This window comes from Atractosteus spatula, unplaced genomic scaffold (assembly GCF_055471065.1).
Source record: "Atractosteus spatula isolate fAtrSpa1 unplaced genomic scaffold, fAtrSpa1.hap1 Scaffold_56, whole genome shotgun sequence".
Taxonomy (NCBI): domain Eukaryota; kingdom Metazoa; phylum Chordata; class Actinopteri; order Semionotiformes; family Lepisosteidae; genus Atractosteus; species Atractosteus spatula.
In genome coordinates, this window is record NW_028296886.1 from 197,289 (window position 1) to 218,712 (window position 21,424).

Sequence of the window (21,424 nt, forward strand, 5' to 3'; positions counted from 1 at the left end):
CCCCTTTCTTACCCTCCCCCCTCGCCCTCTTTACAGCAATCGCCTTTTTACGTCTCGGCCTTCTCTGTCCACTCTCTCCATCTTCTACCTTCTGGACCTCGACGTCGCTGGTTTCCGAGTCCTCCTCGGAATCTAGGACCTGGAAACGATTGGTCACCGTCTCAAACAAGCACACGTCAGACCTCATTCTTCTCTTTTCAGCCGCCGACTTCCTCTTTGTGGCCCTGCTCGGCTGGATGGACCACTCCGGCGACCCCGATTCTGCCTCCTCCACCTGTTCGGCCCATGATGAGGTCCCCGGACGCGCCTCTTCAGGTACCTCGGTCGCCGTTGCTGGCTCCTCTGGTCTATCGCCTCTGTCCTCTCTTACGTCTGCACAAGGCCTCTGGGTGGTCGCAGCCTTCTGCGGTGGTCTGGTCTCGTCTCCCCTCGAGCCCTCCGCCGAGGTCCGCACCACATCTGCAAAACTCCGGCTCTTCCTCGGACAGACCCTGTAAACATGGCCTTCTGCCCCACATAGGTCACATGTCAAAACCTTGGTGCAATCCTTTGTGTCATGAGTTGTGGCCTTACACTTTCGACACACACCACCGGGACAGTTCATAGCCACATGTCCTCTCTGAAAACATTTCTTACATGTCACAGGTTGGCCCGGGTAAAAGAGGTAACCCCTATTAGGCCCTATTGAAAAATAAGCCGGGGGGTGAACCACACCCTCGCCCTCAGACGGCTTAGGTCTCAGCCTCACCGTATAGCGCCTCTTACCAGTCCACACTCTGAGGACGTCTAAATCTTTCTGGCCTTCTCCCTGGACATCCACGAACCTGGATAAAAAGGTAATTATGTCCCTTTCTGGTACCCGGTGGTTAAACAAATGAATTGTCAAAGTCCTGAGTTCCCTGGCGAACAACGGCTCTATCAGGAACTCATTAAGTGGAGCCACCTCCTTTCCCTCGCACACTCTCTCCCAAGCCTTCTCACAAAGTTCGTCGCTCGCGAGAGACAGGTCGTAAATCCCTCGAACCGGGAAGTCTTGCAAACAATCGATGTCCTTCAACTCGATCCCCAAAGCCTTCATCAGGACCACTCGTTCAAACCGCTCACGGTTCATCCAGTCCTTCTTCCTCTCCGCATCCTTCACCACAAAGCGCACTGTGCACCGCATCAGCCCCTCACGGGACAGAGGGTGCACAGCCGCCGGACCGCGGGCCCGCTCACCACCGCCGACCGCCGTCATCTTGGAGGCCCCACTTCGCCCCCTGGGCTCAACCCAGGGCGACTACCCGTGGTGACCTTTGGTGGACGTCTGCTCCGGTCTTCTGGTGGTAAGGATCCGCCCGTCTGGTCTGGTCTGGTTCCGCCGTTCGTCGTCTTCTCCTTCTCCTCCTCGCCTTCGTCGTCTTCACCTTTTGACAAGTCCTCGGACCGCGGTCATGCCACGTATCGTCGGAACTTGGCCAAAAGGCCGAGAAGCGATACCCCCAAAGGCGCGGACCGACGCGCGGGCGTTCCGCTGGCGCACAGTGGCGCAGGCCGACTCTCCTCTGGAGCCCGGGACCCGCGCAGCTGCCGGCCTCCCTGCAGCCAGAGGCCTGCCGCCGGACTCTGCTCCCCCTCTCTCTTGCCTGCCTGCCTTCCTGCCAGTCCCGGGCGGGGGCCCTGCTCTTTGATCTTCTGTCAACGGCCCGACAACGACCGCAGCCGCGGGGGGCGCCAGCCGCCCGGCCTCCTTAGCTTAGGCCCCTCCCACCGGCAGCAGCTGTGCCCAACCAGCTGCAAGCGAAAGCGGACCGCCAGCACCTGCGGGCAGAGGCAAGGGGCAGCTCTCTCTCTCGGGAGGGACGGGGACGCGCGCGCACACACACACGCCTGCCTGCCTGCCTGCCTGCCTGCCTGCGGAAAAAAAAGAAAGAAAAGGTGTATATACTAAGTTTTTTGGAGGGAAAACGCCCGGCTGTCGAAAGGGGCCCGCCTGCAAGGACGGGGACACACACACACACACACACACACACACACACACACACACAAGCCACGCCTGCCTCCCAGGGAAAAGGAGGAAAAAACTAAGTTTTTTGGAGGGAAAACGCACGGGAGCCGAAAAGGGGGCCGGCCTGCTGGCCGAGAGAGTCGAGGCGCGGGAAAGCGCACCGAGGGAGCACGGGAACGGGGAGGGGGAGAGAGAGACACAGAGGCACAGAGACACACGGATGGACGAGAGACGAGACCGGAGAGGAAGGAGCTCCGGTCCACCTCGCTTGCTTGCTAGCTACGTCTGTCTTTTCACCGCTGAGAGAAGGTAGTGCACCGTTCCCGGAGGCGCTGCAATACCGGGCCGATGCGTGGAGAGGACGGAGCAAGCTCCTGATCCAGCTCCCTGTTCCAAAAATCCGTTTAATATGTGGTCCCCCGATGGGGGACGTATCAGATATTAAACTGATAAGAACAGATTTTTTTTTTTTTATTACAAAATACAAAATATTACAAGACATACATCAAGCACTTTCAAAATACAGCAAGAAACCACAAAACAATAGTTCGTAATACATCAGGTACAAAATACAGAGCACAGCATTAGCATAACTCCTCCCCCTATTCAAAATCAAGACTTTCCAACCAGGGTTTCACCCGTTTCTTTAAATTGATCCCATCAAACCCATATCACACAAGCCGCACCTCCCTCTCCCACCCTGTAAGAAAAACAACATTCCACCCATCGTATAATACATAACAAGACAAAAGTCAAACAATCCCAAAGACCATGAAAAACACAAACATTAATCCACAAGTCATCTTGTACAAAATACAATACAACATATTAGCATGACTCCTCCCCTTATTCAAAACAGGGCCTTCCCCCCACCAAAGCTTCAACCAAAACCCCTTTTTTCTTACAACACAGTGCAACCCATTCAACAAAACCTGAAAGGCAAACAGACATTAAAGATCAACAAGACCCTTCCACTTTTCCCGGGCGGCATGGAAACCCCATCTTCGCATTTCACCCGACATCTTTTGACGGAATAAAGCAATCAGTCTATCATAAATCCCCTTAGCGGTAGGCTGAATACCAGTCTTACACAGTCCCTGCCTTGTTTCCCATAAACAAAACTTACACATACTAATAACATACCACAGTAAGAAAAGATTCCCAGAGGTAAGATTTTTGCGCTTAAACCCCAGGAGCATCGTATTACAATCCAGAACAAAACCAGGGGTGACTTTATCAAACAAACATGAACATAAAACCCATACAGACTTAGCAAGTTTACAATCCCAAAAGGTGTGCCGGATGGTTTCTTCTTTCCCACAGCCTGCCACAGGACATGCAGCAGATCGAGCCAACCGATGACTGTGGAGTACGGCCCGGACAGGAAGTCTTCCCCAAACGCACAGCCAGTTCAGGTCCGCCAGCCGATTCTCCAGGCCCTTAGGCTGGATGCCCAGCCAGACGTCCGCACTCACGCCGCACACCGCAGGACCAGTAAAACCTTTTTCAATGACAGTGCTATACAGCTGCTTATGACTCACTGCAACAGCACCATCCTTACCTTCAGGGTGCAGCTTGACCCAATGAACAGCGTGTCTGTAATGCCAGGGCAAATTTTCACCTCGGGGTACAGAATTATCCCAAGTCACCAAATGTCTCATCGTAAAAGAAAACCAAAAACGTACAAAATACTGACTGTCATGTTCTATGGGACTAGAAATCGCTAGGACAAGTTGAGATACAAATAAACAATCAAGCTTGAGGGGAATATGAGGAACCCCCCTTCCCCCCGCATCAACACCCCGATACATGTCAAGACGCTTTATATATTCATATCTCCCTCCCCACATGAAGGAAAAAACCTCCCGTACAAAATCTCTTCTCAATCTTGCCGGTAGAGGATAAACATAGGCAAGGTACAATAAACGAGGCAAAATGTCCACTTTTAACACCAAGACTTTTCCTGGAAAGGAAAGGCGACGCACTTTCCATAGACCCAACTGTTGACGTACCGAACTCAGCTTCTTAACCCAGTTCGTGCTGGCAGGCATCCCGGCTTCAAATAGGACACCTAGGATCTTCAAGGGACCATCACAGACCACCAAGCCACAGGAATTTCTATCACCCACCCTCCATGCCCCGAAAAATTTCACAGAGGACTTCTCTTTATTTACCTTAGACCCAGAAACCTGGGAGAAAGACTCGACAACCTCCAAGGCTACAGCCAGGCTGTAAGTGCTGCTAAGAAAAAGAGTGATGTCATCGGCATATAACAAGACTTTCAAATGCCTACCACCGCTCCCGGGGATAAGAATCCCGTCTATCCTTGGGTCACCTCTGAACGCTACTGCCAGTGGCTCGATGTACAACACATACAGTAGAGGAGAGAGGGGGCAGCCTTGCCGCACCCCTGCTTCCTGCTTCACACCCTTCCCCAGGTACCCATTAACACAAGCTCTGCTCAAGACCTTGAAATATAACAACCGAATAAGGGAGATGAGCAAAGGGTCAATACCAAAACTGGACAACACAGTAAACAAAAAGTGGTGGTCTACCCGGTCGAAAGCTTTCTCTTGATCTAACCCTACGACCAGCAGGGGAAGTCCCCTATCTTCTGACCACGCTAGAACATCTCTGACTAATTGCAAATTCTTCATACAACTGCGGCCGGGGATGCTACAAGCCTGCTCCCGACCTACTATGTCGGCTAGGATCTTCTGCACCCTATTAGCAAGGCATTTAGCCAGTATCTTATAATCGACCGTGAGCATTGTAAGGGGTCTCCAATTTGCCAGATTGGCTGCGTCCCCTTTCTTGAACAGGAGCACTAACACTCCTGTCCTCATGGACTCACTTAGCTCACCGGAACAAAAGGCCTCAGTATAAACTTCCAACAAAGCTGGACCTAAGAGGTCCCAAAAGGCAACATAAAATTCTTTAGAGAGGCCATCAATCCCTGGCACCTTCCCGTTTTTCATACCTCTCAGGGCTAATTCCATCTCTGCTAAAGAGACTGGAACGGACAACTCTCCCGTCTCTGGCACCTTGGGAAGACCACTACAGAAGTCCGAAGACTCTGACCTCGTCACTCGTTTCTGAAACAGCAAAGTATAATACGCTTCAACCACATCAATTAAACCCTCGGGTGATCTCACCCGCTGACCATCGGCCGCATACAACACAGAGATTGCCCTCTTTTTCTGCTGCTGCTTCACCTGGTTAAAAAAGTAAGCAGAGCACGTCTCCGTCTCCTCCCTATACCTATCTTGGAGGCGGATCAGGTACTTCTTTGCATCTGCAATATAAAAATCTTTCAGCCTGGCTTTTGCCAGAGCCGCACCTGTGATATCAAAGGCCTTCCCCTTATTGAACTGAACGTAGTACCGTTCTAAATTACGCTGCAATCTACGGTGCTCTCTCCTCCTCAGACTGCTTTTACGTTTACAATAAGCTATGGTGAAGGTCTTAATCTTTCCCTTGAGGTCGTCCCACCATGCTCTCAGACTGGGATAAAGCGGTTTCAGAGCAAACCAACTTTGGATCAGGGCTCTCACTGCAGAGCAAAAGTCAGCATCTGCCAGGATAGACACGTTCAATTTCCAGTACCCCGGCCCGAAGGAGGGGTTACCATCATTAACCTTTACCCAAAGCATGTCATGGTCAGTAAGGAAAGAGGGGACAATACCTGCATCTGCCACGACTAGAGAGCTCTCCAAAAATACATAATCCAGGCGCCTCACACACCCTCGGCTATTCCTCCACGTCGCCCCAGAAGCCCTGGGAAAAAGGGATCTGAAGCCATCTACCAAACTAAAGTGCTTCACCAGATCCCGCAAAGCGGTGGCGCCGAAATCAGTATCAGTGTCCAGGTCGACGTTACAATCACCGCAAAGAAAAACAGAACGATTAGTAACACACAAAGGTTCGAGAGAGGCAAAGAAATCTTTCCGCTCTAATCGCTGCGAGGGAGCATAAACACAAATAAACCTATATTTCTTATCAAACCTGTCAGCATCGAGCACCAACACCCTCCCCGGTACCCCGACAAAACTATTTACCACACAAAGGCTGTTGTCGTTTAACAAAATACCCACCCCCGCAGAATGCGCACTCCCAATCCCCCACACAGACTGACCACAATGCCAGTCATTTGAAAAATGTTCAGAGTCCACACTGTCCCGCACATGCACTTCCTGTAGGAAGAAAACAGAGCAACGAAGGCTGCGTAGAGATTGAAAAACAGCCAATCTCTTAACACGATTTCTCAAACCCCTGACATTCACCGAGCAGACGGTGAGAGTCATGTGTCCATGTTGGTGTTGTCAGCAACCGGGGATCCTGCAAAAGGCACCTCGTTCTGCAGCTTGTCCATCAAGAAGTCCGGGCCATAATAATCAGGACTCTGCAACGGAGAGAAGAGAGAGTCCGGCAACAAACCTGGAGACATTACCTGACCACCACTGCACTCAGACCACTGGTAACTGGTGCCAGGCGGAGTGTCGACACCAGACTCAACAGGCCCACTCTGCTCAGTTTCCATGGCGCCAGCTCTCTTAGAGTCCTCCTCATCCGTCGAAAGAATGCCTCCGGCTCCAGACTCCTCCTGCTGCCCTCTTCCCTTTCTCCTCCTCTTCTCCTTCTTCTTCCGCTTTCTAGGCTCCAGTTGCTCATCTCCACTGGCCTCAGCGGGAGGCTGGTCTGCAGCGGGGTCTGCAGGAACCGGCCTCTTACCTTGCACCTGGCCCCGAGATCCATCAGCCTCAGGCCCAGAGGCAACCGGGAGTTCCTCTCCCACGCCTCCAGATGGCGCCGGACTGACGTCCTCAGGTGCTCCAGGCTCCTGCAATGCAGTCCCTTCATCTGCCGTGCCGGCCGTCTCTGCAACAGTGTCTTTCACGGGTTCAGAGGTGTCGTCCTCCTCCCCGTCAACGATTATGTTCACATAGTTCGTTTTCATGGCCTGGACTCTATCAAAGGACCGGGCGTAACAGTTCTTCCACACATGGCCCTCGTCGCCACATAAAGTGCACATAACCCCTTTTTTGCAGTCTCTCATGAGATGCCCAAGCTCATTGCAGTTACGGCATCTTACCTGCGAGCATGACTCTGCAGTATGGCCAGGCTCCTGACATCTCCGGCAAGTTTTGGGCTGGCCCGCGTAAAAGAGGTAGCCCCGATCGGCCCCAAGGGCAAAAGACGCAGGAGGGTGCTTGAATCCATCCACGGAAGTAGGATCAGGCCGGAGCTTCACGGCGAACTGCCTCCGACCTGTCCACACCCCCAACCTGTCCACCACCCGGGTGCAGTCAGAAACAACGTCCACATAGCGGCTCAAAAAAAGATAAAGATCGTCATTCCGCACAAAGGGGTTATAAACGTGAACCGTGATCACCCGACGGGCTTTAGCCCAGAGCCCTTCAATGTCATAATGTATGAGGGGAACAACCTTCTCCCTTTCTCTACAACGCCGCAAAACTGAAAAATACTGGGTTTCCGTCGCAAAAGTAACATCCACTGACTTAGATGCGGTATATCCCTGAACACAAAGTAAGTCCCGAACTGAAAGATCAAGTCCCTTGAACAACACTGACTCGATGAAAGAAATCCTACTAGGCAACTCCAAATCCAAATCCTCCCGCAACTTAAACCTAATCGTATTCGGCAGCCCGGTCAAAGTGGCCGGCTGAGTAGATCTCCAAAAATAGTCCATCCTGACGCCGAAAAAATAAGGAAAACACTCCCAAAGGAGGCTCCTCACCGCCCGACGCCTGATGGACCCTCAAGGCAGCCCTGGCTTCACCCCCCAGGCTTCACCTGGAGCGATTCCACCAGTGGCTGTTTCTTTGTCTTCTTGGTCTTCCTTCTCGGCAGCCCTGGCTTCACCCCCCAGGCTTCACCTGGAGCGATTCCACCAGTGGCTGTTTCTTTGTCTTCGGTTCGCCCTCCTCCTCCTGGTCGTCGTCTTCGTCACTAGCCCGACCCCCTGAACTAAGATCTCGGAACTGCGGTCATGCCACTTGAGCCTTGATCTTAGCCAAAAGGCCGAGAAGCGATACCCCCAAAGGCGCGGACCGACGCGCGGGCGTTCCGCTGGCGCACAGTGGCGCAGGCCGACTCTCCTCTGGAGCCCGGGACCCGCGCAGCTGCCGGCCTCCCTGCAGCCAGAGGCCTGCCGCCGGACTCTGCTCCCCCTCTCTCTTGCCTGCCTGCCTTCCTGCCAGTCCCGGGCGGGGGCCCTGCTCTTTGATCTTCTGTCAACGGCCCGACAACGACCGCAGCCGCGGGGGGCGCCAGCCGCCCGGCCTCCTTAGCTTAGGCCCCTCCCACCGGCAGCAGCTGTGCCCAACCAGCTGCAAGCGAAAGCGGACCGCCAGCACCTGCGGGCAGAGGCAAGGGGCAGCTCTCTCTCTCGGGAGGGACGGGGACGCGCGCGCACACACACACGCCTGCCTGCCTGCCTGCCTGCCTGCCTGCGGAAAAAAAAGAAAGAAAAGGTGTATATACTAAGTTTTTTGGAGGGAAAACGCCCGGCTGTCGAAAGGGGCCCGCCTGCAAGGACGGGGACACACACACACACACACACACACACACACACACACACACAAGCCACGCCTGCCTCCCAGGGAAAAGGAGGAAAAAACTAAGTTTTTTGGAGGGAAAACGCACGGGAGCCGAAAAGGGGGCCGGCCTGCTGGCCGAGAGAGTCGAGGCGCGGGAAAGCGCACCGAGGGAGCACGGGAACGGGGAGGGGGAGAGAGAGACACAGAGGCACAGAGACACACGGATGGACGAGAGACGAGACCGGAGAGGAAGGAGCTCCGGTCCACCTCGCTTGCTTGCTAGCTACGTCTGTCTTTTCACCGCTGAGAGAAGGTAGTGCACCGTTCCCGGAGGCGCTGCAATACCGGGCCGATGCGTGGAGAGGACGGAGCAAGCTCCTGATCCAGCTCCCTGTTCCAAAAATCCGTTTAATATGTGGTCCCCCGATGGGGGACGTATCAGATATTAAACTGATAAGAACAGATTTTTTTTTTTTTTTTTTTTTATTACAAAATACAAAATATTACAAGACATACATCAAGCACTTTCAAAATACAGCAAGAAACCACAAAACAATAGTTCGTAATACATCAGGTACAAAATACAGAGCACAGCATTAGCATAACTCCTCCCCCTATTCAAAATCAAGACTTTCCAACCAGGGTTTCACCCGTTTCTTTAAATTGATCCCATCAAACCCATATCACACAAGCCGCACCTCCCTCTCCCACCCTGTAAGAAAAACAACATTCCACCCATCGTATAATACATAACAAGACAAAAGTCAAACAATCCCAAAGACCATGAAAAACACAAACATTAATCCACAAGTCATCTTGTACAAAATACAATACAACATATTAGCATGACTCCTCCCCTTATTCAAAACAGGGCCTTCCCCCCACCAAAGCTTCAACCAAAACCCCTTTTTTCTTACAACACAGTGCAACCCATTCAACAAAACCTGAAAGGCAAACAGACATTAAAGATCAACAAGACCCTTCCACTTTTCCCGGGCGGCATGGAAACCCCATCTTCGCATTTCACCCGACATCTTTTGACGGAATAAAGCAATCAGTCTATCATAAATCCCCTTAGCGGTAGGCTGAATACCAGTCTTACACAGTCCCTGCCTTGTTTCCCATAAACAAAACTTACACATACTAATAACATACCACAGTAAGAAAAGATTCCCAGAGGTAAGATTTTTGCGCTTAAACCCCAGGAGCATCGTATTACAATCCAGAACAAAACCAGGGGTGACTTTATCAAACAAACATGAACATAAAACCCATACAGACTTAGCAAGTTTACAATCCCAAAAGGTGTGCCGGATGGTTTCTTCTTTCCCACAGCCTGCCACAGGACATGCAGCAGATCGAGCCAACCGATGACTGTGGAGTACGGCCCGGACAGGAAGTCTTCCCCAAACGCACAGCCAGTTCAGGTCCGCCAGCCGATTCTCCAGGCCCTTAGGCTGGATGCCCAGCCAGACGTCCGCACTCACGCCGCACACCGCAGGACCAGTAAAACCTTTTTCAATGACAGTGCTATACAGCTGCTTATGACTCACTGCAACAGCACCATCCTTACCTTCAGGGTGCAGCTTGACCCAATGAACAGCGTGTCTGTAATGCCAGGGCAAATTTTCACCTCGGGGTACAGAATTATCCCAAGTCACCAAATGTCTCATCGTAAAAGAAAACCAAAAACGTACAAAATACTGACTGTCATGTTCTATGGGACTAGAAATCGCTAGGACAAGTTGAGATACAAATAAACAATCAAGCTTGAGGGGAATATGAGGAACCCCCCTTCCCCCCGCATCAACACCCCGATACATGTCAAGACGCTTTATATATTCATATCTCCCTCCCCACATGAAGGAAAAAACCTCCCGTACAAAATCTCTTCTCAATCTTGCCGGTAGAGGATAAACATAGGCAAGGTACAATAAACGAGGCAAAATGTCCACTTTTAACACCAAGACTTTTCCTGGAAAGGAAAGGCGACGCACTTTCCATAGACCCAACTGTTGACGTACCGAACTCAGCTTCTTAACCCAGTTCGTGCTGGCAGGCATCCCGGCTTCAAATAGGACACCTAGGATCTTCAAGGGACCATCACAGACCACCAAGCCACAGGAATTTCTATCACCCACCCTCCATGCCCCGAAAAATTTCACAGAGGACTTCTCTTTATTTACCTTAGACCCAGAAACCTGGGAGAAAGACTCGACAACCTCCAAGGCTACAGCCAGGCTGTAAGTGCTGCTAAGAAAAAGAGTGATGTCATCGGCATATAACAAGACTTTCAAATGCCTACCACCGCTCCCGGGGATAAGAATCCCGTCTATCCTTGGGTCACCTCTGAACGCTACTGCCAGTGGCTCGATGTACAACACATACAGTAGAGGAGAGAGGGGGCAGCCTTGCCGCACCCCTGCTTCCTGCTTCACACCCTTCCCCAGGTACCCATTAACACAAGCTCTGCTCAAGACCTTGAAATATAACAACCGAATAAGGGAGATGAGCAAAGGGTCAATACCAAAACTGGACAACACAGTAAACAAAAAGTGGTGGTCTACCCGGTCGAAAGCTTTCTCTTGATCTAACCCTACGACCAGCAGGGGAAGTCCCCTATCTTCTGACCACGCTAGAACATCTCTGACTAATTGCAAATTCTTCATACAACTGCGGCCGGGGATGCTACAAGCCTGCTCCCGACCTACTATGTCGGCTAGGATCTTCTGCACCCTATTAGCAAGGCATTTAGCCAGTATCTTATAATCGACCGTGAGCATTGTAAGGGGTCTCCAATTTGCCAGATTGGCTGCGTCCCCTTTCTTGAACAGGAGCACTAACACTCCTGTCCTCATGGACTCACTTAGCTCACCGGAACAAAAGGCCTCAGTATAAACTTCCAACAAAGCTGGACCTAAGAGGTCCCAAAAGGCAACATAAAATTCTTTAGAGAGGCCATCAATCCCTGGCACCTTCCCGTTTTTCATACCTCTCAGGGCTAATTCCATCTCTGCTAAAGAGACTGGAACGGACAACTCTCCCGTCTCTGGCACCTTGGGAAGACCACTACAGAAGTCCGAAGACTCTGACCTCGTCACTCGTTTCTGAAACAGCAAAGTATAATACGCTTCAACCACATCAATTAAACCCTCGGGTGATCTCACCCGCTGACCATCGGCCGCATACAACACAGAGATTGCCCTCTTTTTCTGCTGCTGCTTCACCTGGTTAAAAAAGTAAGCAGAGCACGTCTCCGTCTCCTCCCTATACCTATCTTGGAGGCGGATCAGGTACTTCTTTGCATCTGCAATATAAAAATCTTTCAGCCTGGCTTTTGCCAGAGCCGCACCTGTGATATCAAAGGCCTTCCCCTTATTGAACTGAACGTAGTACCGTTCTAAATTACGCTGCAATCTACGGTGCTCTCTCCTCCTCAGACTGCTTTTACGTTTACAATAAGCTATGGTGAAGGTCTTAATCTTTCCCTTGAGGTCGTCCCACCATGCTCTCAGACTGGGATAAAGCGGTTTCAGAGCAAACCAACTTTGGATCAGGGCTCTCACTGCAGAGCAAAAGTCAGCATCTGCCAGGATAGACACGTTCAATTTCCAGTACCCCGGCCCGAAGGAGGGGTTACCATCATTAACCTTTACCCAAAGCATGTCATGGTCAGTAAGGAAAGAGGGGACAATACCTGCATCTGCCACGACTAGAGAGCTCTCCAAAAATACATAATCCAGGCGCCTCACACACCCTCGGCTATTCCTCCACGTCGCCCCAGAAGCCCTGGGAAAAAGGGATCTGAAGCCATCTACCAAACTAAAGTGCTTCACCAGATCCCGCAAAGCGGTGGCGCCGAAATCAGTATCAGTGTCCAGGTCGACGTTACAATCACCGCAAAGAAAAACAGAACGATTAGTAACACACAAAGGTTCGAGAGAGGCAAAGAAATCTTTCCGCTCTAATCGCTGCGAGGGAGCATAAACACAAATAAACCTATATTTCTTATCAAACCTGTCAGCATCGAGCACCAACACCCTCCCCGGTACCCCGACAAAACTATTTACCACACAAAGGCTGTTGTCGTTTAACAAAATACCCACCCCCGCAGAATGCGCACTCCCAATCCCCCACACAGACTGACCACAATGCCAGTCATTTGAAAAATGTTCAGAGTCCACACTGTCCCGCACATGCACTTCCTGTAGGAAGAAAACAGAGCAACGAAGGCTGCGTAGAGATTGAAAAACAGCCAATCTCTTAACACGATTTCTCAAACCCCTGACATTCACCGAGCAGACGGTGAGAGTCATGTGTCCATGTTGGTGTTGTCAGCAACCGGGGATCCTGCAAAAGGCACCTCGTTCTGCAGCTTGTCCATCAAGAAGTCCGGGCCATAATAATCAGGACTCTGCAACGGAGAGAAGAGAGAGTCCGGCAACAAACCTGGAGACATTACCTGACCACCACTGCACTCAGACCACTGGTAACTGGTGCCAGGCGGAGTGTCGACACCAGACTCAACAGGCCCACTCTGCTCAGTTTCCATGGCGCCAGCTCTCTTAGAGTCCTCCTCATCCGTCGAAAGAATGCCTCCGGCTCCAGACTCCTCCTGCTGCCCTCTTCCCTTTCTCCTCCTCTTCTCCTTCTTCTTCCGCTTTCTAGGCTCCAGTTGCTCATCTCCACTGGCCTCAGCGGGAGGCTGGTCTGCAGCGGGGTCTGCAGGAACCGGCCTCTTACCTTGCACCTGGCCCCGAGATCCATCAGCCTCAGGCCCAGAGGCAACCGGGAGTTCCTCTCCCACGCCTCCAGATGGCGCCGGACTGACGTCCTCAGGTGCTCCAGGCTCCTGCAATGCAGTCCCTTCATCTGCCGTGCCGGCCGTCTCTGCAACAGTGTCTTTCACGGGTTCAGAGGTGTCGTCCTCCTCCCCGTCAACGATTATGTTCACATAGTTCGTTTTCATGGCCTGGACTCTATCAAAGGACCGGGCGTAACAGTTCTTCCACACATGGCCCTCGTCGCCACATAAAGTGCACATAACCCCTTTTTTGCAGTCTCTCATGAGATGCCCAAGCTCATTGCAGTTACGGCATCTTACCTGCGAGCATGACTCTGCAGTATGGCCAGGCTCCTGACATCTCCGGCAAGTTTTGGGCTGGCCCGCGTAAAAGAGGTAGCCCCGATCGGCCCCAAGGGCAAAAGACGCAGGAGGGTGCTTGAATCCATCCACGGAAGTAGGATCAGGCCGGAGCTTCACGGCGAACTGCCTCCGACCTGTCCACACCCCCAACCTGTCCACCACCCGGGTGCAGTCAGAAACAACGTCCACATAGCGGCTCAAAAAAAGATAAAGATCGTCATTCCGCACAAAGGGGTTATAAACGTGAACCGTGATCACCCGACGGGCTTTAGCCCAGAGCCCTTCAATGTCATAATGTATGAGGGGAACAACCTTCTCCCTTTCTCTACAACGCCGCAAAACTGAAAAATACTGGGTTTCCGTCGCAAAAGTAACATCCACTGACTTAGATGCGGTATATCCCTGAACACAAAGTAAGTCCCGAACTGAAAGATCAAGTCCCTTGAACAACACTGACTCGATGAAAGAAATCCTACTAGGCAACTCCAAATCCAAATCCTCCCGCAACTTAAACCTAATCGTATTCGGCAGCCCGGTCAAAGTGGCCGGCTGAGTAGATCTCCAAAAATAGTCCATCCTGACGCCGAAAAAATAAGGAAAACACTCCCAAAGGAGGCTCCTCACCGCCCGACGCCTGATGGACCCTCAAGGCAGCCCTGGCTTCACCCCCCAGGCTTCACCTGGAGCGATTCCACCAGTGGCTGTTTCTTTGTCTTCTTGGTCTTCCTTCTCGGCAGCCCTGGCTTCACCCCCCAGGCTTCACCTGGAGCGATTCCACCAGTGGCTGTTTCTTTGTCTTCGGTTCGCCCTCCTCCTCCTGGTCGTCGTCTTCGTCACTAGCCCGACCCCCTGAACTAAGATCTCGGAACTGCGGTCATGCCACTTGAGCCTTGATCTTAGCCAAAAGGCCGAGAAGCGATACCCCCAAAGGCGCGGACCGACGCGCGGGCGTTCCGCTGGCGCACAGTGGCGCAGGCCGACTCTCCTCTGGAGCCCGGGACCCGCGCAGCTGCCGGCCTCCCTGCAGCCAGAGGCCTGCCGCCGGACTCTGCTCCCCCTCTCTCTTGCCTGCCTGCCTTCCTGCCAGTCCCGGGCGGGGGCCCTGCTCTTTGATCTTCTGTCAACGGCCCGACAACGACCGCAGCCGCGGGGGGCGCCAGCCGCCCGGCCTCCTTAGCTTAGGCCCCTCCCACCGGCAGCAGCTGTGCCCAACCAGCTGCAAGCGAAAGCGGACCGCCAGCACCTGCGGGCAGAGGCAAGGGGCAGCTCTCTCTCTCGGGAGGGACGGGGACGCGCGCGCACACACACACGCCTGCCTGCCTGCCTGCCTGCCTGCCTGCGGAAAAAAAAGAAAGAAAAGGTGTATATACTAAGTTTTTTGGAGGGAAAACGCCCGGCTGTCGAAAGGGGCCCGCCTGCAAGGACGGGGACACACACACACACACACACACACACACACACACACACACACAAGCCACGCCTGCCTCCCAGGGAAAAGGAGGAAAAAACTAAGTTTTTTGGAGGGAAAACGCACGGGAGCCGAAAAGGGGGCCGGCCTGCTGGCCGAGAGAGTCGAGGCGCGGGAAAGCGCACCGAGGGAGCACGGGAACGGGGAGGGGGAGAGAGAGACACAGAGGCACAGAGACACACGGATGGACGAGAGACGAGACCGGAGAGGAAGGAGCTCCGGTCCACCTCGCTTGCTTGCTAGCTACGTCTGTCTTTTCACCGCTGAGAGAAGGTAGTGCACCGTTCCCGGAGGCGCTGCAATACCGGGCCGATGCGTGGAGAGGACGGAGCAAGCTCCTGATCCAGCTCCCTGTTCCAAAAATCCGTTTAATATGTGGTCCCCCGATGGGGGACGTATCAGATATTAAACTGATAAGAACAGATTTTTTTTTATATTTATTTGAAAACAGTTCATAAACATTCCATTTCATATTCACAGAATTCCATCCAAAGGTAACTCGCATACACCAGAAATTACATACAACCCAAACCCAAAATAACAACCCGTATGACAACCCGGGGTAGCATAAGGCATACTTAACCAACATAAACCAAGCGTCAACTTATTCGACAACACAGCCGTTCCTTTCCAACAAACCCAATATACAACAAAAAAACAAACCCCAAACCCTATCTATATCCTTACCTAGTAATTTCAATCTGCCAAACCATTCACGTCCGCAAACCATATAGATCTCATTTCCATAATCCCGCCCCCTTTGCAAATCAACCTTTCCCTTTCTTTTGCTCTTTCCTCTCTTTCCTCTGTCTTAAATCCTCCTGAAGCTCGCATATCGCGTCCAAACATTCTGACGCCGTCGGTCCATGCACCCTCATAACCATCACCCTAGTCCCATTAATTTGATACTCAAATCTCAAGGACGGGTGAGCCTGCTCTACTCTATCTGTTATTGCTATAATCTCCTCATCACACACATTACAGTCCACATCGCGAGACATCTGAGTAAATTCGACCGCTTCATACTCCTCCTCAAAACCCGGTCTCCATGAGTTCCCCCTCCCCGTACACCTTTGGAACCTGCCCCGTCGTCGTTTACCCCAAGATCCTATTACTTTCAACATTTCCCGCTCCACTGAGATGTCCTCCAGCCCCTTGCCCTGAGCTGCCTCTGTTCCGTCCTCCTCAGAGGTCCCCTTTCCCTCCTCTCCGCACATTGATGCCTCTCCTTCTGTACTGCCCTCCTCACTGTCAGATGAATCCCCACTCTCTCCCTCACTTGTACCCTCCATCTGAGATTCGCCCCACTCTTTCTCTTCCTCTATTACTATTTCCTCCACTGTGAGGGCAGTAAAAGAGTTTTCACTCTCCTCTGCCCTCCCCACCCTTTCCTTCTCTTTTACCGGTTTCCGCTTCCCTCCCTTCCCTCCCTTCACCACCGTCCAACCTCCACCTTCCCCCTCCCCGCTCCTTTGTCCTGTCCGTGATGTTCCACTCGAGTCCTCTGTCCCCTCTGAGTCCTCTAGGTCATCTGCAGCCGCTCTCTTCCCAAGAGACACTGCAGGGACGGAAGCCTTCCGACGAACTGAAGGCCCCTCGTCACCACTTGTCTCTGTCCTTCCCCCCGCTATTCCCCCGTCCACACTCCGCACTGTCTCGCTTGCCTCTGTTCCAGTGGCTACTGCCGCATAAGATCTAGGACGTTTCGGGCATCTGTTATACAGGTGCCCTACCTCCCCGCACAAATTACATGACACCTCTACCGTGCAGTCTGATGTCACATGCCCCTCCACCCCACACCTTCTACATATCACCCTTTGACATTTTGCCGCAAAGTGACCCTGCTGTCCGCACTTGCGGCAACCCGTCGGCTGTCCCGGATAAAACAAGTACCCCCGATTCGCTCCGATCATAAAGTTAGCGGGCGGATGCACCACGTCCCCCCCCACGGCCGGACTGGCCCGGAAACGGACCAGGTACTTCCACCTTCCTGTCCAGTATCTGCCAATATCCAACACCTTGTATCCAGCACCTTGTACATCCACAAACCTCTTCAAAAAAACCAAAATTTCTTCTTCAGGCATAAAGGGGTTGAACATGTGCACCTGTAACGTCCGTAACTCCCTCTCAAATAATGGCTCCACAAAAAACAATTTCAGCGGTCCCATTTCTTTACATGCCAACACTTTGTTCCACACTTTGCGGCAAATGCCGTCCGAGGCCAGAGTCAAATCCATAATTCCTTTAGCAGGGAAATCCTGTAGGCAAAAAACATCTTCTAGTTTCAAAGCAAAAAACTCAACCAAAACCCGCTGTTCAAACAAGGCTCTGTCCAAAAATTCTCGTCCTACATCTGCTTCCTTTAAAACAAAGCGCAACGAGTCTCTCATCCGTCCCTCTCGGGACAGGGGATCCCCGGCCGCCAGAAACACTCTGCGCTCACCCATCGTCGTCCTCCGGAACAAACTGTCGTCCACTGGTCCCCTCCTTCCAGCTCCACTCTCTCCAGGCAACTCCAGTCTCCAAGCTCCGAAATCCAAAAACCTCCAGGCTCCAAGCAAAGCTCCAAACGCCAATTTCTGGTCCACAGCTCCGTCCGTCCCTCCGGTCCACCTTCCGCCTTCCGCCCTCCGCCTTCCCGACCCCCTGGACTAAGACCTCGGAATTGCGGGCTTGCCGGCTTAAACCTTGATCTTAGCCAAAAGGCCGAGAAGCGATACCCCCAAAGGCGCGGACCGACGCGCGGGCGTTCCGCTGGCGCACAGTGGCGCAGGCCGACTCTCCTCTGGAGCCCGGGACCCGCGCAGCTGCCGGCCTCCCTGCAGCCAGAGGCCTGCCGCCGGACTCTGCTCCCCCTCTCTCTTGCCTGCCTGCCTTCCTGCCAGTCCCGGGCGGGGGCCCTGCTCTTTGATCTTCTGTCAACGGCCCGACAACGACCGCAGCCGCGGGGGGCGCCAGCCGCCCGGCCTCCTTAGCTTAGGCCCCTCCCACCGGCAGCAGCTGTGCCCAACCAGCTGCAAGCGAAAGCGGACCGCCAGCACCTGCGGGCAGAGGCAAGGGGCAGCTCTCTCTCTCGGGAGGGACGGGGACGCGCGCGCACACACACACGCCTGCCTGCCTGCCTGCCTGCCTGCCTGCGGAAAAAAAAGAAAGAAAAGGTGTATATACTAAGTTTTTTGGAGGGAAAACGCCCGGCTGTCGAAAGGGGCCCGCCTGCAAGGACGGGGACACACACACACACACACACACACACACACACACACACACAAGCCACGCCTGCCTCCCAGGGAAAAGGAGGAAAAAACTAAGTTTTTTGGAGGGAAAACGCACGGGAGCCGAAAAGGGGGCCGGCCTGCTGGCCGAGAGAGTCGAGGCGCGGGAAAGCGCACCGAGGGAGCACGGGAACGGGGAGGGGGAGAGAGAGACACAGAGGCACAGAGACACACGGATGGACGAGAGACGAGACCGGAGAGGAAGGAGCTCCGGTCCACCTCGCTTGCTTGCTAGCTACGTCTGTCTTTTCACCGCTGAGAGAAGGTAGTGCACCGTTCCCGGAGGCGCTGCAATACCGGGCCGATGCGTGGAGAGGACGGAGCAAGCTCCTGATCCAGCTCCCTGTTCCAAAAATCCGTTTAATATGTGGTCCCCCGATGGGGGACGTATCAGATATTAAACTGATAAGAACAGATACTACACTTGATCTTAGCCAAAAGGCCGAGAAGCGATACCCCCAAAGGCGCGGACCGACGCGCGGGCGTTCCGCTGGCGCACAGTGGCGCAGGCCGACTCTCCTCTGGAGCCCGGGACCCGCGCAGCTGCCGGCCTCCCTGCAGCCAGAGGCCTGCCGCCGGACTCTGCTCCCCCTCTCTCTTGCCTGCCTGCCTTCCTGCCAGTCCCGGGCGGGGGCCCTGCTCTTTGATCTTCTGTCAACGGCCCGACAACGACCGCAGCCGCGGGGGGCGCCAGCCGCCCGGCCTCCTTAGCTTAGGCCCCTCCCACCGGCAGCAGCTGTGCCCAACCAGCTGCAAGCGAAAGCGGACCGCCAGCACCTGCGGGCAGAGGCAAGGGGCAGCTCTCTCTCTCGGGAGGGACGGGGACGCGCGCGCACACACACACGCCTGCCTGCCTGCCTGCCTGCCTGCCTGCGGAAAAAAAAGAAAGAAAAGGTGTATATACTAAGTTTTTTGGAGGGAAAACGCCCGGCTGTCGAAAGGGGCCCGCCTGCAAGGACGGGGACACACACACACACACACACACACACACACACACACACACAAGCCACGCCTGCCTCCCAGGGAAAAGGAGGAAAAAACTAAGTTTTTTGGAGGGAAAACGCACGGGAGCCGAAAAGGGGGCCGGCCTGCTGGCCGAGAGAGTCGAGGCGCGGGAAAGCGCACCGAGGGAGCACGGGAACGGGGAGGGGGAGAGAGAGACACAGAGGCACAGAGACACACGGATGGACGAGAGACGAGACCGGAGAGGAAGGAGCTCCGGTCCACCTCGCTTGCTTGCTAGCTACGTCTGTCTTTTCACCGCTGAGAGAAGGTAGTGCACCGTTCCCGGAGGCGCTGCAATACCGGGCCGATGCGTGGAGAGGACGGAGCAAGCTCCTGATCCAGCTCCCTGTTCCAAAAATCCGTTTAATATGTGGTCCCCCGATGGGGGACGTATCAGATATTAAACTGATAAGAACAGATTTTTTTTTTTTTTTTTTATGTTTTTATTAGAAAACAGTACAAAAGTGCTTAAATCTTTAAACTACCCACCACCTTAACACCACGTGATCAAGTCCTTCCAGCGCTCCTTAGCCGCTGCGAATCCCCAGCGCTTGACGTCCCATCGGATTCTCCGCACCACATCCCTTTTCACCTTCTGGAGGATGCCTGGGACTGTTCCTTCACTGTTATGCCTAATCAGCTCCGTCCGTGCGTCCCAAATGCTGAGCTTGATTAAGCTGATTAGCAGCCACAGAAGAAAGCGTGTGTTCCATCTTCGAGAACCGGGCACACCTTTCATCACCAGGCTGAGTGACAAGGGGAACTCCAGACCCACCTGCACGAAGAGGCGCCGGCTAGACCTCCACACCTGCTGCGCAAACCCGCACTCCCAGAAGACATGGTTCACTGTTTCTTCCTCCGTGCAGCCTTGTCTCGGGCACTGGCTCTGTCTGGACAGGCCATGCGAATGCATAACTGCCCTGACCGCCAGTCGACCCCATACACCGAGCCAGTTCATGTCTTTCAGTTTATTATCCAGGCCCTTAGGTTGGGCCTGCTGCCAGATGTTCCGGGGCACACCCAGGATCGCTGGCCTGTCTTCTGCCATGATGGTCCTGTACATTCCTCTATGGCTCAGCGTTGCCGTTCCGTCCCGAACCTCTGGGTGTGCCCGCAGCCACTGCACTGCGTGGCGGTAGTGCAGTGGGAGTCGCTCGGCCTTCGGGGTCGTGTTCGTCCAGGCGGCCAGGTGTCGCATGTGCGCCGAGAGCCAGAGGCTCACGAAACGGCTGCACAGGTGAGGCGGGTTGCTGTACAAGATGGTACACAGGTTTGCAACAAAGGCGCAGTCCAGTTTAGTTGGAAAGTCCAGAATCCCCCTGCCACCGTCTTCGACGGGCCTGCACATATCCTTCCTTCTAATGCGCTCGTACGAGTTCCCCCACACGAAGACGAAGATGGCTCGCGTGAGCTCTTTCCTCTTCCTTGCAGGTAGGGGGTAAACGACCGCCAGGTGGAGCAGGAGGGGCAGAATTTCTACCTTCAGCACCAGCGCCTTTCCGATCCATGTTAATGAACGCCGCCGCCAAAGGCCCAGCTTCTGGTTGACCTTCCGGAACCTGGCCGCCCAGTTCAAGCCTGAGGAGTCCGCGGTGTGAAAAAGGACCCCCAGGACTTTAACCGGGCCCGTTGTTGTTGTCAATCCCCCAACGATCTCCGGCTCATATGCCCAGGTCCCGAACAGCTTCACTAGGCTCTTGGCGTGGTTCAAACGGGCGCCGGTGCCTCTGGAGTATGCCTCTATGGTGTCCAACACTCTCCCCAAGCTTCTGTCAGAGCTCAGGAAGAGCGTGATGTCATCCGCATAGGCGGCGATCTTCGCCTCCTGCCCGCCTCCACCTGGTACTCGTATTCCAGCCACCGCAGGATCCCTCCTCAGTTGGTCCAGCAGGAGTTCGAGATAGATCACGTACAGCAGGGGCGACAGAGGACAGCCCTGTCGCACACCACATCTTACTGGGATACTCCTCCCTACTGCTCCGTTCA

At 53.6% G+C, this 21,424-nt stretch overlaps 4 non-coding genes and 1 pseudogene across 4 annotated transcripts; all 5 read right to left on the reverse strand.

Annotated features, from left to right (window-relative positions):
• Nucleotides 1–2,294: 2,294 nt before the first annotated feature.
• LOC148806262 (U2 spliceosomal RNA) lies at nucleotides 2,295–2,479 on the reverse strand. The gene has a single exon (XR_016089673.1). It is a non-coding gene; the product is annotated as a U2 spliceosomal RNA (small nuclear RNA).
• A 6,379-nt stretch (nucleotides 2,480–8,858) lies between these two features.
• LOC148806263 (U2 spliceosomal RNA) lies at nucleotides 8,859–9,051 on the reverse strand. Its single transcript, XR_016089680.1, has one exon. It is a non-coding gene; the product is annotated as a U2 spliceosomal RNA (small nuclear RNA).
• Nucleotides 9,052–15,432: 6,381 nt separating this feature from the next.
• Nucleotides 15,433–15,624, reverse strand: LOC148806264 (U2 spliceosomal RNA). Its single transcript, XR_016089679.1, has one exon. It is a non-coding gene; the product is annotated as a U2 spliceosomal RNA (small nuclear RNA).
• A 3,072-nt stretch (nucleotides 15,625–18,696) lies between these two features.
• On the reverse strand, nucleotides 18,697–18,887 carry LOC148806265 (U2 spliceosomal RNA). Its single transcript, XR_016089669.1, has one exon. It is a non-coding gene; the product is annotated as a U2 spliceosomal RNA (small nuclear RNA).
• An 817-nt stretch (nucleotides 18,888–19,704) lies between these two features.
• LOC148806266 (U2 spliceosomal RNA) lies at nucleotides 19,705–19,907 on the reverse strand (annotated as a pseudogene).
• Nucleotides 19,908–21,424: the final 1,517 nt, after the last annotated feature.